Genomic DNA, 24,449 nt, shown 5'->3' with positions numbered 1-24,449 from the left:
GTGAGGAAACCACACTTACTAACAAACCTAGAACTGTATTCACCTAGGATCTACAACTACAGTCAAGTTCTCGACTGTTAATACAACAGAATTTCAGCTACCCAAAATATTAATATAGGACAAGCACAACAGTCTGGGAAACACCTCCCAGATGGTAGAGCACCAGGAAGGCAATCTAGAAAACCCACAATAAACACTTCTGAGCAAAGGAGGCAGATGGGCCTCCAAAACAAACACAAACAACTTTCAACATAAACTGCTGGACCCCTAACCCCCACCATTTTGATGAAAATGATACAATCACACACACACAAAAGAAAGAAAGAAAATGATACAATCACCACTTGCCTTAAACAACAGTTTGGTAACACTGTAGAATGTCTTCCATCACCTAAATTAGCAAAATAACTTGTGCATATTCTACACTGCACTTTCAGGACATGACAATAAATGTTATATTAAATTTTGATTTTGATGTTTTGTTATTGAATCATTAGTTTTCACTTGAAACGATGGTACTTGGCTAACTCTGAACTTCTGTTAATGCCTCCAGGGATTCCTTGGTCAGAAGAGAGAAGGTGACAAGGTGGTGGAAAGGCACTCTGTTTACTAACTGAACTTAAGGTACCCAAACTGTCAAGTCCTTTGTCCTTTCTGGACCTCAGCTTCCAATAAGTCAAATCAATACTTCACTTTTTGAATGTCTACTAAACCATTTTATCCATATAATCATTTTCAAAGTAAATAAATACCTGACGATAACACCTGCAAAATTTTAAAATTGTTTTATTATTTAAATTCCAAATAGTTAACATATAAGGGCTATAGGTTAGTTTCAGGTGTACATATAGAGATTCAGCACTACCATACATCACCCAGTGCTTATCACGACAGGTGCACTCCTTCATCCCCATCACCTATTTCCCTCCTTCCCCACCCACGTCCCCTCAGGTGGCCAGCAGTGTGTTCTCTAGAGTTCAGAGAATGTTTCTTGGTTTGCCTGTTTCTTTTTTTTTCCCCCTTTGTTTTGAATTGGCTGGATCCCCAATTTTACATGAGACCCTGGCTCAAGGAATAGGCTCCTAGTTAGTCGTTCTCAGGAGTTTGCTTCCAGTAAGAGTTCTTGTGCATGAAGACAGCATTTCTCTAGTCTCTGGATTAGGATGCCAAATATCTACAAATTTATGGAAAACAAGTCCAAGCTCCAGGAATCTAAAATATTAATGAGGACACGGTTTACTAGATTGGGAGTTTCACTTTAATTCTCTTTAAATTCTCCTTCTGTAAGTAAAGTGATTAATAAATAACAGAGGTTCCCAAAGCAGGAACTTTATTGGTTTATTTATGGAATTCATTTGTAATTCACATATCGTATACTTACATAAAAATAATGGATTCTTTAAAATAGTGCCAGAACGCCTCGATTTTAAGGTGAGAAGGCTCAAACACCTCAGTATGAAATAAGTTATTTCTTTGTATCTTAAAAAAAAAAAAGATCTGTATGCAAGGGTCATACAAAATTTTGTGGAGCATGACCTGTGAGAAGGGGCGGGGCTGAGGGACGGCCATGCCTGCTTGGGACTGAGTGGTACGCAGCTGCTGGACAGACACTAATTATTAAAACAGCCTGAGAGCGACAGGCTTAACAGGAATGCCTCGGCCTATCGAAGTAAAGTCCAAGTGGAGAAGGACTAAAATCACCAATGGAAAGGCAGACTCTAAAATTCTTAAATTAGGAAAAAAAACTTTATACCTGAGGGAAAAGTTCAGTGACTGTTTCATGTTTCCCTGCCTCTGGTCACATTTTACCATGGATAGTAAAATGGACTTGTTCTGCTATAATAGATGTCCAAATAAGCAAAATTTGGGGACTTCTATGGGCAGGGAAGTTGAGGAAGGAACAGTAAAACACAAACAAAAAACTGTTAGTTTAAGCTACCTCCAAAATCATGTAAAAAAAGCCTTAAGAAAACCACCAATATTAGGCACCATAAAAGATCCCAAATTTGCACAGCAAAGGAAACAATGAACACAATGAAAAGACTAAACCTTCAGATCTGGAAAAAATATTTGCTAAACCATATATCCAATAAGGAGTTAATAACCAAAACATAGAAAGAACTCATACAACTTAATAGGGAAAAAAAACCCCAAACTAATCCAACTAAAAAAGGACAGGGGAGGGGCAGCCCTGTTGGCTCAGCGGTTTGGCGCCACCTTCAGCCCAAGGGTGTGATTCTGGAGACCTGGGATCAAGTCCTGCATCGGGCTCCCTGCTCGGAGCCTGCTTCTCCCTCAGCCGGTCTCTGCCCTTCCCCCTTCTCTCTCTCTCTCTCTCTCTCTCTGTGCCTCTCATGAATAAATAAATAAAAGCTTAAAAAAAAAAAAAAAAGGACAGGGCTAACCAGGCATCTGAAGAAGACACATCAATGACCAATGGGTACTTGAAAATATGCTCAGTATCACTAATCATTAGAGAATGACCACCACGTACCGGTTAGAATGGCATCAAGACCAGATATCACAAATGCTGGCATGGATGGAGGAAAGGTAACCATCAAGCACTGTTTGTGGAATGTCAACTGGAGCAGCCACTACAGACAACGGTATGCAATTTCCTCAAAAAGTTAAAGAACGACGCTAAGATCCAGCAATTCTACTTTTGCAGATTTATCTGAAGGAAACAAAAATACTAATTCAAAAAGATCTGTGCACTCTCAAGTTCACGGCAGTACCATTTACAGTAGCCAAGATACAGAAACAACCTAAATGCTCATCTACAGATGAATGCACAAAGCAGCTAGGTGTGTATGCACATACTCCGCCAGTAAGAAAACCACAAGGAAATTTTGCCATCTGTGACTGTGGGGATGGACCTGGAGCATAATGCTAAGTGCAGGAAGTCAGACTGTACAATCTAACTCAATTAAGATGTGTACGATTTTAAGACGTGAAATCTTAAAAAGAAAAACACTAAACTCATAGAAAAAGAGATCAGACTTGGGCCACCAGAGGTGGGGGGTGAGGAAGGTAAGTGAAGGAAGGTGATGGCAAGGCACACATTTCCCGTGGGAAGATAATGGAGAACTGGCAGCGCAATTCACAGCACAGGACTAGCTAACTCTGCCTGAGGACATGGTGGAAGCTGTTAAGAGAATTAGTCTCTAAGCGTTTTTATCACAAGGAAACATTTTTTCTTTAAAGAATTTATTTGAGAGAGTGTGAGCAGGAATGAGAGGATCTCAGGCAGACGCCCCACAGAGCCCTGAGCCCAATGGATGCATGGCCACAACCCAGATCGTGACCAAGAGTTGGACTGAGTCACCCATGCGCCCCTTCCTTTTCTTTTCTATACCTCACATTCCTGCAGTTCCTCACTAAGAGAAATTGTACAGGTGAGTTCAAACTGCAGTTTGGGGAAATCACAGGTGTCAGAAGGGCCCAAGGGCAGTGGACAAGCCTGGCTTTGGGAGAACCACCCTTGTGATCATGGCTTCTCCCCTGCCAGGTATTTTTTCTTTTCCTTTTATTTTATATCTATGTAAGATGATAGACATTAACTAAACTTACTTATGGTAATCATTTCACACTGTATGCAAATCAAATCATGATGCTGCACACCTTAAATGTCTACACTGCTGCACATTCAATTCTACCTCAATAACACCTGTGTGTAAAATCCCAAGACTTTTTGTTCTTTCAATAACCTGCATAGGTCTCATGAAACTGTCTTAATGATCTTTTTCAAAATTGTTATAGCAATTACAGTGTTTTACTTCCATCCAATCATTTAAACATTCAAGTTCCTAACACTGATCATGGTACCAGGTAAAGGGAAAACAAAAATAGAAACGTTTTAGTTATAGGGATTCTGAACCTATAAAACATAATACAGACTTTTTTTTTTTCTTATACAAACTAGGGCAGAGATTGGGAGGAAAACCAGAATATGCATTATCTATTCTAACATGGGCTGCTCAAGTCTCCCTTCCACCACCTGAACACAGCACAGCTCACATCTACCAATGAAGGCAGCCTCTGGATTATATTCAGATAATTTACTTATGTCCCAGGCACAAGTCTTCTGCATCACTAACTGGTGATTAAGTCAATACAAAGAACAGAACTGCAGAGATCAACAGGTAAACAGAACAGTCCACTGTCAGGACTGGAAGGAAACTTGCAGACCAACTGTCCCATTTTATAGATGAGGAAGTGGAGAGACAGTCTTAAGTGCTTGTGATGGGACCGTGACAGATTTCCTGACTCACAGTGCGGGACAGCCTCCACAGACAACACCCAGACTGATCTCCTAAAATACAGACTGACGGAGCTTGGTCTAGAGAGGCCAGAACAGAAAGTGTGGGCCCCGCCTACCTGTCCCAACACCTGCTGACACCAAGGTCACTGGGAGAAGCAGCATCTATAACTGCTTTGATGCCAATGACTCAGGTTGAAAAACAACTCACAGCAAAGCCATTTTATCAGCATTTTGAAGCTCTTCATTAGCCAGGTGAGAGGTGCTTACTACAGATGGTATGTGACCCACACTGAACAGAACACTTCCCATTGTCTTCTCAGCAATACAGAAGACAGTGTGCCCTGTACAAGTCCCTTTACAGGTACACGAAGGGACATCCTCATTGGGATTCTGAGTGCTTGATATTTACTTACTATTAACTACTACTATTACCTCACTTAAACCACAGGGAAAATATCTGAAGTTACACAAAGGGTTCTCCTAGTCACTTGTGTTATTAATTTTAAGGCTGTCTGGCCTCCAGCTAAGCAGGCTGTGACACAATGCTTGCAGGTTGAGCACTATCCTTGACCTCCTAAGTCCAATCCTCCCTCACTTGGGAGAGGACAGACTGAGGTTCATGATGGATTTAACCCCCTGCCAGAGATCACAACAGAGTATCCAGAAGAGGGAAAACTAGAATTCAAATCCCCTTCCAATCAGCTTTTTCCTGTGCAACCCCAAACCTCTTCCATACCACAAAACAACTAAATCCAAAGCAAACCAAACAGTAATATCTGAGCTATAGTTCATTTAAAACACTTACTGAATAGGTAACCAAGTGCCAAGTACTGCTGACATTAAAGTGAGTAAGACATGATTCCTGACTGGAGAAATTTCCTACTAGAAGGGAAGAAGACCCACAACAAGGAAATTTTAATAAACAATGATAGAGAGGGAGGCTTATGGTACTTTTGGAGAGGTTCTTGGTCCAACCTGGAGACACAGAAGACAGAAGAGATAACCTCTGACCTCTGCACTGAGTTGGTTGAAAAGGTGAGGAAAGTACTCCCCCAAAGAAAGGGCAAAATGAGCTAAATCAGAGGTGTGGCTTTTGTCCACTTCAATCAAAGAGCCCAAGTGGATTTCCATTAAACTCCTCTGGCTGAAAAAGATGAACCTGACTCTTGTGATCAAATACACCTCTACACATTACCAAATGCCTCCAGGGAGCAAGAGGACTAAACCAACCACAGTTAAATCTTAATAAAGACCGCATGTCCCTTCTTACATAGATAATATGCTCCATTAGAACGTTATTATTTAACAAATACTAGGCCAGGGGCGCCTGAGTGGCTCAATCCATTGATGTCTGACTCTTGATTCTGACTCAGGTGGTGATCTCATGGGTCGTGGGATCATGCCCTAAGTCAGGCTCCATGCTGGGCAAGGAGTCTACTTGTCTCTCTTCCTCTCCCTACTCACACTCTTTCTTATTCTCTCGAATGAATGAATAACTAAAATCTTTAAAAAACAAAAAGACACAACTACTAGGCCAGTGGAGATTTATATACACACACACACACGCACACGTTTGTATATATATAATATAGATATATAAAATAAAACGATTTTTTTTTAAGATTTCATTTATTTATTCACGAGAGATAGAGAGAGGCAGAGACAGAGGTAGAGGGAGAAGCAGGCTCCCTGAGGGGAGCCCGATATGGGACTCAATCCTAGGATGCAGGGTAATGCCTTGAGCCGAAGGCAGAAACTCAACCGCTGAGCCACCCAGGTACCCCAAAATGGAACATTTTTTAAAGAGAGACTAGATCTAGGAAAATCTAGGAATACATGAATCGCCAGGATAAGGATGGCTATACACCTCTACGCAGAACATCCATGCTACTAATAAGCACTGATGTGGTTCCACTTCCACTACTGTAGAAGAGACCATCAGAGAACATTAATGATCTTAATATTTACTTAAGACTCAAATACTGTAACTCTGATTCAAAATTTAGACGTCTCTATCACCTCTATGTGATGGGAACTTTCACCAAAAAATCCCCAAACGTTCTACCATATTTCCTATGTTCCTCCCAAGCGAGGAGGGGTCTAGCAGCTTGTTGACAATGAGCTATGAGAAACTTTCTTTCAGGCCAAGCACAGACAACAAAATATGTAAATTTTGCATGTTTCTCTACCCTTTGCAGGATAACACTAATGGGCAAAATGGCAACGTCACACGGGAGTATACCCAGGATGCCTGAGTTGCCACGGAGAAGACAGCGACCTGAACACTGCCCAATCACAGAAATTATTCTGTGAACTGTAAGTAATGTGTTTAGGTACTGAAATTTCTGGGTCGTCAGCTACCCAGCATAACCTAGCCTGTCTTAATACAAAGTGTGGAAAAGTGCCATTTGATGTGTCCACATATGTGTACTTCCTGGAGAATCTGCACAGGCTCTAAACTCCTAGTCCATCAGAGAAAAAACAAGCATTCAAAATGTTCACTATGACAATGATCTTGGATTAAAGAGGTAAGGAAGGGGATCCCTGGGTGGCGCAGCGGTTTGGCGCCTGCCTTTGGCCCAGGGCGCGATCCTGGAGACCCGGGATCGAATCCCACATCAGGCTGTCGGTGCATGGAGCCTGCTTCTCCCTCTGCCTGTGTCTCTGCCTCTCTCTCTCTCTCTCTCTGTGACTATCATAAATAAATAAAAATTAAAAAAAAAAATAAAAAATAAAGAGGTAAGGAAGGACTCCAGGAGACCCTTCCCCAAAGATGCAAAGGCTAACGAGCACATGACAAGATGCCGGTCACCAGCCACAGCAGAGGTCTGCCACCAGAACAGGGAGGATAGGTGTTGGTGAGGACATGGGATAGCTCTGGGCATTCTGCACTGCTGATGTGAAGGTAAAGACAGTGCAGCTCTCATGGGAACATGAAACACAGTCACACAGGAGCCAGCAATTCCACTTCTAGATACGTACTCAAAGGGAATGAAAGGGGCTCCAACAGATGCATATGTCCACCCACATCCAGAGCAGCACTATTCACAACAGCCCAAAGGCAGAAACCCCAAGAGTCCGTCAACAAATAAATGAACAAAATGAACAAAAACACCAACAATGATTTACTCAGCTCCAAGAATGAAAGGAAGTACCCAGAACAGGCAAATGCACAGAAACAGCAGCATCAAGGTTTCCACTAGAAGCTGAGAGACAGAGAAAGTCACTGCTTGCTACAACATGTGCAGAGTTTCTGTTCAGGATTATGAACAAACTGGAAACGGACAATGCTGATGGCTGCATAATCCTGGGAATGTACTTACTGCCACCAAACCATAAGCTTAAAGATGTACATCAGTAAAAAACTTTATGCTATATATGCACATACATCCTATGTACCACAATTTTAAAGGCAAATACATAAATCACACAGAGTACTGGAGGTTTCTTTTTCACAGCCTAAGATCAGGTGAAAATCTTTCTAAATATGCAATTGAGCCACATTTTCAATTGTGTCTTCCCAGAATTGCATATAACCAGCTTAATCTCAAAGGAAGTTCAGTGAACCTGCAAACAAGGAAAAATTAAAAGAAAAGCAAGATCTCGGGGCACCCTGGGGGGGGCGGCTCAGTCCGTGAAGCATCTGCCTTTGGCTCAGGTCATGATCTCAGGGTCCTAGGATTGAGCTCCATGTCAGGCTTCCTGCTCAGCTTCTCTCTCTGCCTCTCCCCTTGCTCCTGCTCTCACTCTGTCAAATAGGAAAAAAAAAGAAAAAAAAAGAAAAAAAAAAAGGGCAGAATCTCTATACAGTCTCTTGTTAACTCTCCAAATCTACTTGATACCTTTGGCAGTTCTAGGCTTTGGCAGCTAACAAATATGGCAACCCAGAAAAGGGGCAGAAATCCTCAAAGTGAAGCAAAGCTATGACCAATGAGCCTTAGCCACAAAACTGATGGCTGACAGACTAGCCTAGCAGGCAATCAACAATGAGATGCACCCCTTTCGGGTAAAGGTCCCAAAGCTCATTGCATATTCTCAAGAGGTATAATTTTAACTGAGTTTGGAAACAATGGATTTGGGCACAAGTCGAATCAGAATAGTAAGCTGTACAGGGTGGAATACCAGGTGCAGGGCTGTGGGACATTCCCCATACAATCATCAGAATCATGGACGTATCTCCTAAATGCAATCCTAAACCACTAAGAGTGTCGAACATAAAGATTCTATGTGAATTGAAAAATATTTGATAATTTCATCAAGGTAAAGGAAATGAAATTTCGGGGATCCCTGGGTGCTCAGCGGTTTAGTGCCTGCCTTCCGTCTAGGCGTGATCCTGGAGATCTGGGGTCGAGTCCCACATCAGGCTCCCTGCATGGAACCTGCTTCTTCCTCTGCCTGTGTCTCTGCCTCCTCTCTCTGTGTCTCTTATGAATAAATAAAATCTTAAAAAAAAAATGAAATTTCACACGATAATCACAACCATGTGAAAGAAAATATTATTTGGTTATATGTATTTCCATAAGGAAATCCAGATCAATAAAAAAAGATTTGCATGTATAAAAAATTTTCATCCTTTATAGGTTCTATTAACATTTATTTTTAAGATTTTATTTACTTATTCATGAGAGATACACAGAGAAAGAGGCAAAGAAGGCAGAAGGAGAAGCAGGCTCCCTGCGGGGAGCAGGATGTGGGACTTGATCCCAGGACCCCGGTTTCATGACCTGAGCCAAAGGCAGATGCTCAACCACTGAGCCACCCAGGCATCTTGGTTCTATTAACATTCTTAATCTGATGAAATAAAAATATTTTAAGAACTAAACCATGTATCAGGTCAGTATATATGGTATTTTTAAATCAGTGCAGGCCATGCACAACTCTGCAAGTGTTGTGGGAACTGCAAAATAAATACTACAAGATGGAACCCCTACTCTCTTGAGGATGCCAGGGAGAGGGAGTAGGATTAAGCTACTGCATCACCACATACATCATTGAACTCAGGCTTAACTTGGTAACTAAAGCTATTCATCATTAGATTTTATAACTCAACAATTTGCCATGCAAGATAATTGAGCACTAATCCATCATTCTAAAAGTTCCCAAAATGCTGGCTGGTAATACTTCAACTGGCCAAAGATCAAATCATCCTGAGACTTCTTCTTTGACAGACAAGACAAAAGGCCACTCCAGTGACATTCCTGGTTCCTGTGGAAGGAAGTGGGCCCACTGCAGCCAATCTCCTGGGCATGGGTCCCTCCATGGCTGACAGCCTTTCCTGTCTGTCTCCAGCCTTGAGAGATTCTAGGAAGTGACAGCCTCAGGTCCCAGCACAGGACCCTAGAAATATATACCTTTTCATGTATGTAATTGGTCCATCAACAACAGGCCAAGTCGCCACGCAAGGGATAGGCAGCGAGACTCAGGGTGATCTAGCCCTAAGCACTGTCCCAGGTCTCAGTAGGACAGAGGCTTGCAGGGAGATACGTTTAGTATTCCACATAACAGTGAACAAAAGTGATCACACTTTTAGCTTCCCCAACAATCTCTTCTCACTTTCCACTGGCATAAATCAGTGCTGAATCGCCTATATGCCCTTCCTTGGTCACTTCCCACAACAGCCGTCATCAGTTTGGCCAGTCACCTCACATGACTCATTAGAAGAGCTAAACCAGACAGCCATCTCCCAGGCACCCCCACACAAGGGGCTGGGCCAGCTTTCCTCAACCACGAGTTCAGTCTCTCCCTTCCCTTCAGAACAATGCATGTGGCTTCCCCAGTCCTGTGCCCCTGGTGGCACAGCCCACTGCCCCTGCCCATCTCACGAGCCTCTTGTTCTCTACTGCAGACAGGACGCCCACTCCTTACCCAACATGCGTGTCATACTCCTCTGACGCCACCTCCATGGACAGGACAGGACAGGCCTCTTCCTTCTCTTCTTCTGCAGCCCCTCCACACTCTGGTTCAGGAAGCTGTACACTGATCACCGGCAGGTGAACATGCTCAAGTTATACAGTATTAACATTCCTTTCATGTGCTGCTTTGGGCAAAGTCTCAAGTTTCTCCATTTGCTCCAGTATGGTGTTTTGCCCACAGCAGTCACTTTAAGTAACTTAAAGGAACTCCTGTTTGAAACTGTACTAAAAACTCCCTGGCAACATCTGGAGAGAATACCAGGAAGAGCAGTAAAATGTCCTCATCAAACTTGTGCTGCTAGTGGAAGACAAGGCTACACCTCTCCTGCAGAGCTGTCTGCTCATGCCTGGGATGACATACAGAGCCAACAGCTGACTATACACAAAGGGTATCAGCAGGTACTGAGATCATGGGTTACTTATTGGATGTTTTATGGCCTGTTTTTGTAACTCTCACCCCTTCACGACCTCCACCACTTGTGCAATAAACGATATAATTTCTATTTGTTCTTAAAAAAGGACTGATAGGGCAGCCCCGGTGGCTAGCGGTTTAGCACCGCCTTCAGCCCAGGGTATGATCCTGGAGTCCCAGGATCAAGTCCCACTTCAGGCTCCCTGCATGGAGCCTGCTTCTCTCTCTGCCTGTGTCTCTGCCTCTCTCTCTCTCTCTGTCTCTCATGAATAAATAAATAAAATCTTAAAAAAAAAAAATGGACTGATAAAATGGTGGGCAACTAACTGGCAAAAGACATTTCAGAATTTGCTGTGCTATCCAGAACAGGAGGAGAACATCTAAAGGGCATACTGATCTCTGTAACAGCTGCAGCGTTGCAGCCACCCCAGATTTGGCCCCAACACTGAGTGGGCACCACGGCTCCCACGGAATCCACAGATGTGCAACACCAGCAAGTACACAGGACTCACCGGGCCAAAGGAAGCACTAAGCCAAGCGCAGCGTAGTCGTAGGTCCTGTTTTTTCAGTTCTTATCTATTACACAAGATTTTCCACACAAATAAACTAGATCCAAACCTGCCCTCCTTCTGCAGAAACACGAGCTGTCATAAACTTCACTAATTTCAGCTTTTAGACCAATGGTGTTCTTAGGCTCCCAGAGCCCTGAAGCCAGGTATTTACAGATAATCAGGACGTTTCCTTGCAATTTAGAGATGAAAGCTGCAATCTCTCTTACAAGTCAGCTAAGAAACAACCAAGCGTCCCAGGTTTATGCATGCCCTGGTATTTTCTTATGTTATGAAATAGCTAGAATTTAAAACAAACTTAAAACATTAAGAATTCTTATTTCTAATACAGACTGTACTCTATCCTAAGTATTATAAATAATGAAGGACGTAGTCAAAGTTAGTACACAAAAATGATTTTAAAGCTTTTTAAAGACTTTTCTTAAGCTTTGTTTTACCACAATTCCACAATACTCTAAACCTTAATAGTAAACGTGTTCCTTTTATTTTTCAGGACTATCATTCTCATTTCTTTTTTTAATATAGCTGTTTTTACACCTGCTCATCAAGGGCCCCATTCTCATACTTCTCTTGTAAGGAGGGACGACACCCATCATCCTTCCAAGCAGATGGGAGTGTCATACTGCCCTTCAGGAATTCATTTTAGCAAGTGAATTTAATGATTTCAAAAGGTAGGAGAGACCCAGAAGATAATTTTACGAACTCCATACTCTAGCATGTACACTCTGTAATGGGAGGAAATTATCTTTTTTTCTTTCAAATGTACATCCACTGTACACAGAGGAAGTATTTTGTTATCACACTGCCTGAAGGGAGGGTCTCAGGACACTTAAACCAGAAGGGGATTATTATTTTTTTTTAGATTTTATTTATTGATGAGAGACAGAGAAAGAGAGAGGCAGAAACACAGGCAGAGAGAGAAGAAGGCTCCATGCAGGAAGCCCAATATGGGACTTGATCCCGGGACTCCAGGATCTTGCCCTGGGCTGAAGGCAGATGCTCAACTGCTGAGCCACCCAGGGATTTCCCCGAAGGGGGGACACTTATACCAAGTGTGTCCGTATACGAGTAATGTAGAAATAAATTTTTTTTTTTTTTACAGATTTTTATTTACTTATTCATAGAGACAGACAAAGAGAGGCAGAGACACAGGCAGAGGGAGAAGCAGGCTCCATGCAGGGAGCCCAATATGGGACTCGATCCCGGAACTCCAGGATCATGCCCTGGGCCGAAGGCAGATGCTAAACTGCTGAGCACCCAGGGATTCCCAGAAATAAATACTACTAAAGCTAAACTCTCTCATTCTAACTTACTGTCTTTCTTTAAATTTTTTTTTAAAAGATTTTATTTACTTATTCTTGAGAGACAAAGAGAGAGATTAAGAGAGGCAGAGACACAGAAGGAGAAGCAGGCTCCATGCAGGGAGCTCGACTTAGGACTCGATCCCAGGTCTCCAGGATCACACCCTGGGCCAAAGGCAGGCACTAAACCACTGAGCCACCCGGGCTGCCTCTTTCTCTTAAATTTAATCAAGTTTTTTTTTTTTTAACTTTAACTCCAGAGAAGTTAACATGTTAACATACTATGTGGTATTAGCTCCAGGTGTACAACAGTAACTCACAATCGTGTACACGATTCAGCGCTCAGCACAGTCCACGTGCTCTTCACCCCCGTCCTGTATCCCCTGCCTGCCTCCCCTCTGGTGACCGTGTTCTCTAGAGTTAACAGTCCACGTTTTTTGGTCTCTTTTGTTGTTCATTTGGAGTTTTTAAAATTCTACATATGAATGAGATCAAATGAATTTGTCTTCTCTAATTTATTTCCCTTAGGATAATACCCTCTAGCTCCAACCATGTTATCGCAAATGGCAAGATCTCATTCTTCCTGATGGCTGAGTAACTGTTCCAGTATATGTACAACCACCTTTTTTCTATCTACTCACTAGTCGATGCACACTTGGGCTATTTCCATAATTTGGCTACTGTAGATGGAGACTGCTATCAACACTGGAGTGTACCTACCTTTTCGAATTATGGTTTTCATATTCTTTGGGTAAATACCCAGTAATGGAATTACTAGGTCATAAGGTCATTCTATTAGCCATTTTCTGAGGAACCCTCATACTGTTCTCCACAGTGGCTGCACCAGTCTGCAATCCTACCAACGGTGTATAAGCTTTCCCCTTTCTCCACATCCTTGCCAATATTTATTATTTCTTATAGGAAATTATCTTATTTCTTTATATTGTCAGAATACAGACTAAAATTTCTTTCTAAAGATGACTACTGGGGGCAGCCCCGGTGGCGCAGCAGTTTAGCGCGGCCTGCAGCCCAGGGCGTGATCCTGGAGACCCTGGATCGAGTCCCACGTCAGGCTCTCTGCATGGAGCCTGCTTCTCCCTCTGCCTGTGTCTCTGCCTCTCTCTCTTTGTGTGTGTGTGTGTGTGTGTGTGTGTGTGTGTGTGTGTGTGTCTCTATGAATAAATAAAATCTTAAAAAAAAATAAAGATGACTACTGGGAATGTTCTAATACTTTACAAATCCTCATGGAGCTGTGATGAAGATTACATGAGAAAAGCAGCTTAAAGTACATGGCATAGGTCTCTTGCTGCAGCTACGCGAGTGGGAGCACCAGGCAGCAGGCTTGCAACAGAATTCCTCGGATCGCTCTAAGAAAATGGCAGACGGACCAGACATGGGGGAAATCGCCAGCTTTGATAAGGCCAAACTAAAGAAAATGGAGACACAGAAGAATGCCCTGCCAAACAGAGACCATTGAGCAGGAGAAGCGGAGTGAGATTTCCTAAGAATCTAGAGGATTCCCCACCCCCATCATCTTTGAGACACCCCAGTCATGATGTGGAGGAAGAAGAGCCATCTGCAAGATGGACACGAGCAACAGGCTGCACTGTGAACCTGGGTACTCCGTGCCGAGGCTACTGGCCTTGCAGGTCTCTGAGAGGACCCCCCCCCCAATCGGATTGCCAAATTCTCTGGTTTGCTCTGGGATATTATAGCAAATTATTTGCATGATTAATGAAAATAAAACACACCTCGTGGCAAAAAAAAAAAGCACATGGCATAATGCCTGGCTAAATATTTATTTATATTTTAGTCCAGAATAAATGGGTAAGAACATGGACTCTGGCGCCAGACTGGCAAAGCTGCCTGGCCACGTCACGTGTTAGCTACAGGATCTTGGTGGAAGTGTGCCTTAGTTTCGCATCAATAAAATGGGGATAACAGAGTCACTGTGAGGATTCAGTTACTCCATATGAAGGACTTAAACCAGTGCCTGGCACATAATAAACACTCAACAAATGCTAGTCATTACTGTTTTCACTGTGGACTGATTTTAGAATAAATCATGCCCTTGGGGCACTGGATGGCTCAGTGGGTGAGCATTTGACTCCTGGTTTTGACTCCCCCTGAGTGGACATGTGCACGCTTTCTCTAATACAAATGGATAAATCTTAAAAAAAAAAAAAAAAAAAAAACCACAGAAGTTGAGATGGGGAGGTTTAAATACTGTCAATACAAGAAAGAATTTGTTCCAGTATCTGAGCCTTAAATGACTAAAATAAAAAATGGGGAGGTGTTGAGGGGAGCTCCTCAGGTAAGCAGCCCTGAGGGTGGACATACACTCACTGGGGGTGCGTGCAGGAGAGCAAGGAGGCGGTAAGCAGAATCAAGGCTAGACAGGAGATCTGGGGCCAGGCCAGTGGTTCCACTGACTTGTACACTGCCAATTTAAACCAAGCAAATTAATTCCTTGATATAACTGATTCAACTAAGTCAACCTAAGCAAATTTCTATTAAGTGACCGATCTCAACTACTCAGGTAAGAGGGCTTGTCTTCTGTATCTCTCTGGTGAACCATGGTTTTGCAACCACATTTGTCCTGAAAGACTCCAAAATATTCAGGCATCAAAACACTGCAAATTTTGAAAGGCATAAAGAACAAGATGAATAAGCAAAGGAGTAGAAAAAGTAGAAATACATAAAAGGCAGCTTGGATGTGAGAGCAAGAATCCCGAATTTATGAAGTATTACTCATCTCATCCAATACTTGCAGGCCCGTGAAATTGTGTTTTGATCGTAAACAGTTCAAACTGACAGGACTTTTTACAAATACTTCACGCTGCCCAGATGAACCCACTTCTCCCCATTTCCCACCAACCTTTCTGTGCCTTCTTTGTTTTCTCAGTTCAGTATTCACAGTTTCTAGGGGTGAAAAGACTTCAATGGAACATTTACCACACGGTTTCTTTTCAAGTTGATTAGGGTTAACATTAACACAAATACTTCTCTCTGCACCTGGAGACAGCTTCTGTGGGGTGAGGACAGGGACAGGTCTTCAGTACCACTGCTACTGGTCCTCTAGAACTCTCCCAAACTCTTGAAGAAATGCTGCACATCTTCCCTCTGCTCCCTACAAACAGTTGCCTGTCGACTCACAAGACATACAAAACCAACCAGTGTATCTGGGATTCTGACCAATTATTGGAGAACATCAAAAGCATGGAGTTGAACTCCAATCATTAAGCAGAATACTACTATTCTTAGGAAACAGCAGGGTTTGGTTCAGTTGGCAACACTCCTGGCCTCTGGATCAAGAGGTCACAGTCTCACATTTCACACAAGAACTCCAGTTTACAACCCATGCTAACACTCCTGCAGAATAATTCAAGAGGCATTAAATGACAGTCCCATTAAAAACCAAGTATCTAGCAAAACTTCAAACCTTGAAAGACAAGGTGGAAACAAACTGGACATACTAATTCTTCTTTTAAACAAAAGCCCATGTGCTTAGAAATAGGCAAGAGAAAGAAAGAGGGAGAGTGAGTGACTAGGTTTTGGCCAAATGTAGGATAAATGAATTAAATTTCATAACAACATTGGCATTTGCTTTTAAACACTGCCCTGGTTCCAAAAAAGAATAGAGCAACATGTGCAATAAAGATTTCATTAAAAATAAGCTCTGGTGTCTAAATATTTCTATTAAATAATTTAGCTTTATACTAGGGTGGTGGGCTAAAAATATAGGACAAGTTTTTGCAGAAATCAGAGGCCATATCAAGAGACTTCATGTAGACAATCCACAAGCACACAACTCAGACAGGGTGGCACCAAGTGATTAACAGCCCTTTACAAAAATAGATAAATAATGTTGCAATACACATGCTCTCACTTGAAACACTAGGCTGAATTCTTGAAAGCAGAAGCTTATTCTGTACTTTAAAAAATCAGTAAATCTCCTTTAAAATTGACACAACAGGTTACTTAACACCAGAGTTCCTAAAAGGTCAATAGGTAAATTTCCTTAGATAAAACTATTTTTTCCCTACTTAAAATGATACAATGAAGTATTTTCCTCCCATGGAAATAATTCAGCCCTAGGATCCTTAAAAACTCTTATCACTTAAACTAATTTTGGGCATAGCTGAGAAAAAAGTCTATGTGTAGTATAAATAAATTTTTATAATGCCACGAATTTTCAGTTTTCATTTTAACTGGGCTTGTCGGTATTATTTTCAGTGTTCAAACAGCTTTAGTTATGCCTCTTGATCACAGGTCTGGAGCCAGAAGGCACCTAGGAGGTCACCCTGTCTCTTGCACACTGGACTGCTAATGCTGGAATGCCCTCTAGCAGAAACCTGCCAGGCTACCCATTTGCTGAAGTCTTCTCTGCATGTCTTAATGATGAAGGCATTTTACCTCAACCAGGTACTATGAACAAAATCATTTCCTATTGCTTGACTTTCCCAGAAGTGGGCAATCCCAAGTAGGATAGACCCACGGAGGAAGTTATCATAAATGAGAGTCAATTTGAATTAGCTACTTAGTTATTTTATTAGAGGAGAGCACCAGGAGCCTAGGTGAAATCCTTACCACACTCTAATCCAATGTACAAGCACTGACATGTCGTTTGTTGGACTAAAACACTGATTTTCAGATAAAGCAAGAGGTCTATGCAACCTCTTCTCCGCTAGTGCCTATAGTACATGATCTCCTCTTAACAATAAACCAAGCCAGGTAATAAATGACAACATATATGGCCCTTTTACAGTTTATGCAGTACTCTCACACATGTTATGACCTACATATATAAAATAATAAAGGGAACTCAGATCAAGCAGCAGTTAGGGGTGGTGGCAGGAGAGGAGGAAGTGCTGGCTGAACTTCCAATTGTGCAACATGAAAATCCACCCATTTCAGAGCTTGACGCATGTGTTTAAGAATATGAAAGAATATGCAAATATATGTGAAATCTAAAAATTATTTTCAATTCATTCAATTATTTGATAAGGGGATGAACAAATCAGAATCACCCAAGAAGCTTTCATAAGAGGAAGCAATTCATCCTTACTGGCATCATTTCTTCTAAAGAACATGATAAATTAAAAGCATCCTGGTGTGTGCTTATAAGGCAAACTCAACATCTCTTTCTCTAGGCAAAAATAAATAAATAAAGCATCCTATTTTAGTTCAACAAGTGTTCATTAATCCCCATATGAGTACTCAATATTGAATGAGCCTCTAGTGTAGATTTCAGTCTACAAAAAAAAAAAAATTGTTGTATGACAAAAACAAAGAAACTTTATGATCATACACAGCCATAGATTTAAAAGAAATAGCTGTGCTATGGATTGACACAGGCCAGGGTGGGTGAATCTGTACATGTCCTCACCTCTTCAAGGAAGATCTGCCACATATAAAACTGATCACACCGACACCTATGAAACCATACGGAAGATTAAGATGAGGCATGGTCAGTGTTCTCATTAAGTATTCCCACAGTCCGTATCCAAGACTCTTTAAAGCAGTAAAAGCAGTAATATCAAAGATGGAATATAAAACAAACTTTATATGCTCAAAAGGAAGCTTCTTTATATGTTTTCTCTCAAATTAAAGCTTAATAGAAATCACTTTCTACTCACAGAACAGTAATCTTCCTCCAACTCCTGAAATGAATAAAGCACCTAAATACCATCAGCAATTTGTACGACTGCCAACAAGTGTAAAGGAAAATTCTAAGTTACATTTGACAATTAAAACAGTCCGGAAAAAAAAAAAAAAAAAAAAGTCCAAAATTAGGGGCACCTGGGTGACTCAGTGGTTGAGTGTCTGTCTTTGGCTAAGGTCGTGATCCCAGAGTCCTGGGATCAAGTCCCATATTGGGCTCCCTACAGGGAGCCTGCTTCTCCCTCTGCCTATGTCTCTACCTCTCTCTCTGTGTCTCTCATGAATAAATAAGTACATAAAATCTTAAAAAAAAAAAAAAGTTTGAAATTAAATTAAAACAGACTGTAAAGAGATCCCAAAAGATATGGAAGATGTGTGGCACTGGCATGCCATGGTCCCGAGAGTGGCTAACATCTCTCCCCTCAGGAAGCTGTTAAGAAGCTCTCTTTTGGCTCTCAGAGATGACGACAGAGCTCGGTTTGTGGGCTATTGTGGGCTAACAGAGAAGATACCATTAAAACTGTAGTTTAAATTTCCAATCCTTGTTTCTAGAATCTTTTTTACAGTTGCATAGATAATAAGCAATTAATCCCACGTCAGTATTTTCTCAAGCAGAACCAGTATTTAAATTCAGTTTGCACTCTTATTGAAGTATACGCCAAAACTCATGGATTTTTCATCTGAAACAGGGTGAAAGATCAGCCCCATCTTTAACTTCTTCATCCCTAAATATCAATTCCTTCGTAAATCCTACCTAAATCCCTTCAAGTCAACGTTTGAGTTTTACTTTCCCCTTCCTTTCCACCATTGTTAAGTCACAATAAGAAAAATCCCTCCTCTAAAAATATTCATCCTGTTGCCCAAGTTACTGTTTCTGCTTGTTAGTGGTTATTTACATAGTAAACCTAGTATACTTTACACTAAATGGCGAACATCATAAACACAACTCCACATTTCTGAAAATACCTAATTTGATATTTATATAAAGACCTGGGAAGTAAATGAATTTCCTCATTGATTTTCACAGAATTTGAGATGATGCAGTGCAATCCACTCATCACACAGTCTAGGGAAGTAAGGCTCTTGGAGGCAAGAGAGACACCATCAGCCCACCTGTCAGCCACATTACTGCACATTCACTAATACCCCAGTCCCCATGCTAGTGCCTGAACCACACCTAGCCACACTCAGAACTGGAAAGGACCTTGCCATATGCGGGGGTGGGGGGTGGGGTGGGGGGTGGAGCATTCGGGCAATTGAAATTCAATAGGGACAAGTTTTTTAAGCTAAATGTAAAATTTTACTAAAATCACATATTGTAAAGCTACTAAACCACAAACAGAGCAAAGCCAACAAAAGGATTCACTACTCAGTGTCAAATAAAACCCTATCCAAGATCCTTCTAAACAACAAAAGACCAAACTGCCCCCAAACCTCCAGCACTGCAATCTCCTCTTTCTCAGGGTTACCAACATAGAGTACTGAGGGGGTGGTTCAGCCAAGCAGACACCTGCCCATGCTAACCACTCCCACATAATGTGCCTCCTGACTGAGGACAGGGACCATGAGGCTCTTGCTTGGTTGGTTCCTAGCTCTGAGCTGAAGTTTTCAGAAGGTAGCACAACAGAGGAAAATAACTCCATATTTCTGAAATGACTGAGAAAGACATTTAAAAGCAATTCTTAGCATTTTTTGGTGAGCAGCTAATATGGGCTGGCACTATGCAGAGCATGAGAGGTCCAGGAAGTCTGTACATAGGCCTGACTCCCAATGCAGCAAGGCCCAAGGGAAGCCAGGAAAGGGGACTTTAAGGCAGTCTTGGGGCCAGGAAAATCTGGGAAGGCACTCTAGAGGGATGTGTATGTCATTTCAATAGTTCCTGGAAAGGGGAGGTGGTGAGGAAATCCAAAAAGCAGTACCCAAAAGCCACCATATCAGAAATACAAAAATGTCCAAAATCTCAGCTTCCATTAAAAACTAAGAAATTTTGAGGCACCTGGGTGGCTCAGTTGGTGAAGTGTCCGCCTTCAGCTCAGGTCATGATCTCAGGGCTGCATCAGGCTTCCTGCTCAGTGGGGAGTCGGCCTCGCCCTCTGCCCCTCCCCTCACTCATGCTTTCTTTTAAATATAAAATCTAAAAAAAAAAGGTAAAACAAAAAACAAAACAAAAAAAAAAACCTAAGAAATTTCTCTGAATTGTAATTGCCACAGTTAAACTATTTCACACAATCTAACTGTGGAACTCAAGGAGATTAATTCAGAGATCAGGGTGCATTTTGAACAGGCCTCGTGATGTGGGGGACGTCCTACAATAAGTAGCACTGCTGTCTTCCTCCTCCAGAGTCTGTGCTGATGGCGCCACAGGTTGTTTTGTGTCTTGGGTGGGAGGAGGAGAGAGCTGCCAACACAGTAAGTTAGGAAATATTTACCTCTGACAGACAATGCCCATAACTAGAAAACCATTTCAAATAGCCTATGTTATTAGGGCAACAAATGTTAACACTTTCAAAGAATTTGAATTAAACACAGATTTCAATTCTTGTAACATAAATTCTGATTTCATGGATTGGTGCTTTCTCTAAATTAAAATTACAGGTTATTACTAAAAAACATTTTTTTTCATTTAAAATTTTCCTGAAATTGAATGCAGAACAGTGGCAACGTGGATTTCTTTAATGAAGGGGGAATGCTGTGGGAAAATGCCTGAATTTTTTACAGAAAAGCTCCCAAGTTTTAAAAGTTTAATACCAAAGAGTAATAAGGTTGTAAAATTCACAGATTAGAAGTATCCTGTTGAAGAAAACTGCTATTAATTTTATCCTGAGCAGAATGAAGCTTACTTCATTATTATTGCTATTCTCTAAGCAAATATAAGGTCCAACAACATTTGGATAGCCCAATTTCATACAATGATGACAAAAACCACAGATGAAACTGTTTTATTTTCTACTGCTATTAAAAAAAACCCAAAAGGGGCACCTGGGTGGCTCTGTCAGTGAAGTGTCTGCCTTGGGCTCAGGTAATGGTCTCAGGGTCCTGGGATCAATCAAGTCCCACGGTGGGCTTCCTGCTCAGCGGGGAGTCTGCTTCTCCCTCTGCCCTCCCCTCTTTCCTGCTCTCTCTAAATAAATGTATAAAATCTTAAAAAAAAAAAAAAAACAAAACTATGGAGAAATAAATGACGTTTCCATAAGTAAGCAATGAAGTTACATAAAATCCAAAAATCATCTCCTCTCAAACACAGACACCAGTTCTAAAGGATACATACATTAAATTGGAATTCCTTTAACAGACAACTCTCAATATCTGTTTGTTTGAGCTGAAGCAAAACTGCTGAACAAGTTTTGCATTTGCTAGGATGACACGATTTTTTTTAAAGGATTTTATTCATTTATTTATTCATTTATTCACGAGAGACAGAGAAAGAGAGAGAGAGAGAGAGAGAGAGAGAGAGAGGCAGAGGGAGAAGCAGGCTCCATGCAGGGAGCCTGACGTGGGACTCGATCCCAGGTCTCCAGGATCAGGCCCTGGGCTGAAGGCAGTGCTAAACCACTGAGCCACCCGGGCTACCAGGATGACACGATCTTAAGCAAGTACAGGGAGTGGGGGGTTGGGAGAGCACTGTATTCCTAGATACTGAACATTCCTGCAAACCCAACAGCTAGCTTATGGTAGAGCTGTTTGCACCCGAAGCAGACCTGAGCTCCTGCTCCACTGCAGGCCAGAGGGCGGGGGCTGCAGAGCCTGCTGGCAGAATCCAGGCCGTGCTCAGCAGCTTTGCTGTGAGGGCTTCAGATTGCAGCCTGAGAAAATGCTCCATAAATAGCAGCTCTATTTTCCTGTAAAGCCTCCTCACAGACCTAATACAGCTTCACTACCAAAAATGGAGGGGGTCACCATAGACGTTTTCTCTTTTTTTCCAAGTCCAGAGAACACAGGGATATCCTGCTAACCATGTTACTCATTTTGAGAGTATGATTCACAGGGCTAAAATCTGATTCACTGTTTAAATTCAACCTTTAGATAACATAAATTACAATGGACCAAATCCATTTTTGTAATGACTCCATTTCACAAAGACAAAAAGAACTGCTGTTTTTATAGAGTTTCAGAGAAAAAGACGTCTGCTTGGTTCTGAAATTAAATGCAGGAGTATGTGTTTACTCCCTGCCTGTTTAGCAGTGCTCAGGTGGCTCATTTATACGCGGCCAAGAGCTGAGGACAGGTGGGGACAGGTGCGTGCACCATGGCCACAGGAAGCAACCACACAGCAGGCCAACAGCAGTGCTTGGACGCACCTCCTGGGTGGACGCCCCTCCTGGGTTCACGCACCTCCTGGGTTCCGGAGCAAACGTGACTTGGTAACTCAGACAACTCACCAGGTGGTAAAGTAACAAAAACACAACAAGTAAAGTCAAATCTATTGGCAATAGCAACGAAGATTTTTCTCAATTCAGTGGAACTCAAGTAGGGAGAGAATGCAGCACAATAGTTAAATCGAGCACCTGAAGTCCAGGCTCCTCTCTGCTGCAGCTTCCCGGGTGGGGCTGTGCCTATGTTATTCCAAAGCTAAACAATTGAAATTGAGATAGTTTTTTGACAAAATACAACAGGCAAGTTTTAGAGGGTGATTCAAATTAGACATTAATTGGAATTCACAATCTTAAACAGAAATTCTCAAGTGTAACCAAAAAGCCCATATTCTGTCTAACCCACTGAATGGTTTCAAAATAACCTGGCTGATTGGATGGCATCCTAAGAGGTAACACCTATCAACTTATATTACATTATTCACAAAAAACAAGACTTTACTTAACAGTATAAACCGTTCCCCAGTGAGATTATGTTCCACCCTGAGTGTTTTTTGGCCCCAGATGGTAATTCACTTACCCTGAACATTGCTTTTTAAAACTTCTCATCCACGTGTGGACAAACACATGGGCACAGTATTTTGCAGTTCCGCCCATCAAGGAGCACACTGCTTCTCAAGCCCCTGAAGTCTGGACTGACCCAGTTGGAGCTTAGACCAACACAATACAGGGGAACCCTACCCCTCACCCTCTCAGGAGCTCCCACCAATATGAAGGAGACCTCTAAGCACACAGCAGGAGGGCTGCCAGGTACAAGCCAAACCAACATACCTCAAAGTGCACCTTGTGGGCACCTGGGAGAATCCCAGGGTCCTGTGTCAGCCCCCAGCTGAAATGCTTCTGCCCTGGCAGCCCAGCTCACTCAGACAGCCTAGCTCACTTAGCCTGCATGCAGTCAACGACCTGCACATGCTTTCCTGTGCGAGCTGAGATTTGAACGGCAGAGCCGCTGCTGCTGTGGACTATAGTCACTTCTCAATCACCAGCATTCCAGAACTACCAACTGACTCCCGGAGCCACAGTAAACTCAGGAGTTTAAGAATTCAGAATGCTCTGCCCTCAAAAATTTTTATTAATAAATTTAAAATCCAAAGAGTTTAAATTTATTTGTTATAAATAAATTAAAAATCCTAGTGTTTTAGAAGACAAGGCACCTTGGTGGCTCAGTTGATGGAGTGTCTGCCTTCGGCTCAGGTCATGATCTCAGGGTCCTGGGATCAAGTCCCATGTGGGGCTCCCTGCTTCTCCCTCTGCCCCTCCCCGCTTGTGTACCCTAACTCAAATAAATAAATTCTTAAAAAAAAAAAAAAAAAAAAGAGACAAAACTTAGTTTCCACAGTAACTTATAGTGATAAGTAGAATATTAGATTTGTTTTACAATTTATTTTAATAAAGTTAATGATAAGCACTCAAATATTTATCTGGTTTTGGCAATGTAAAATAGACTAAACCATCTAATTCTGCCTGTGTAAAATGAATTCTACGGTTTAATTAGAAAAGTTCTGCAAATCTCTGGAAGTAAGTTTTGGCGATCAGCAGGTTTCCAATGAAACTTTAATAAAAACCTGTGGGCCTCTGGCTGGCTCAGTTGGTAGAACATTCAACTCTTGATCTTGCTCAGGGTTCTGAGTTCAGGCCCCACATGGAATGTAAAGATGCCCTAAGTAAGTAGAACTTCTAAAATAATAAATAAAAATTTTTAATTTCTTACACCATGTTTTACTATTCTATTTGTGCAGTATATGAAAAGGGTCTATATTCACTTCCCATAATGCTAATAAAGTTTATCTGGTCAACACATGAACAGTAAGCTACACTGAAACAGTGCCAGAAAAACAAAAGAAACCCTTTCAACTAGCATTTCCTATTTACTCTCAAAAAATAGCAACAAAAGAAATCTTAAAAGAGGCTGCAACATCAAAATAAACTTTCAAAATGCTTATAGGATATAATGGCATTC

At 41.8% G+C, this 24,449-nt stretch overlaps 1 protein-coding gene and 1 pseudogene across 13 annotated transcripts in view; one reads left to right on the top strand and one right to left on the bottom strand.

The window, feature by feature from the left end:
- Positions 1–24,449, bottom strand: part of YAP1 (Yes1 associated transcriptional regulator) — a 104,687-nt gene that overhangs the window by 65,678 nt on the left and 14,560 nt on the right. The window lies entirely within an intron of this gene.
- LOC140625033 (thymosin beta-10-like) lies at positions 13,831–13,960 on the top strand (annotated as a pseudogene).

Source organism: Canis lupus, chromosome 3 (genome assembly GCF_048164855.1).
Source record: "Canis lupus baileyi chromosome 3, mCanLup2.hap1, whole genome shotgun sequence".
Classification (NCBI taxonomy): domain Eukaryota; kingdom Metazoa; phylum Chordata; class Mammalia; order Carnivora; family Canidae; genus Canis; species Canis lupus.
This window is presented reverse-complemented; position numbering and strand designations above follow the sequence as displayed.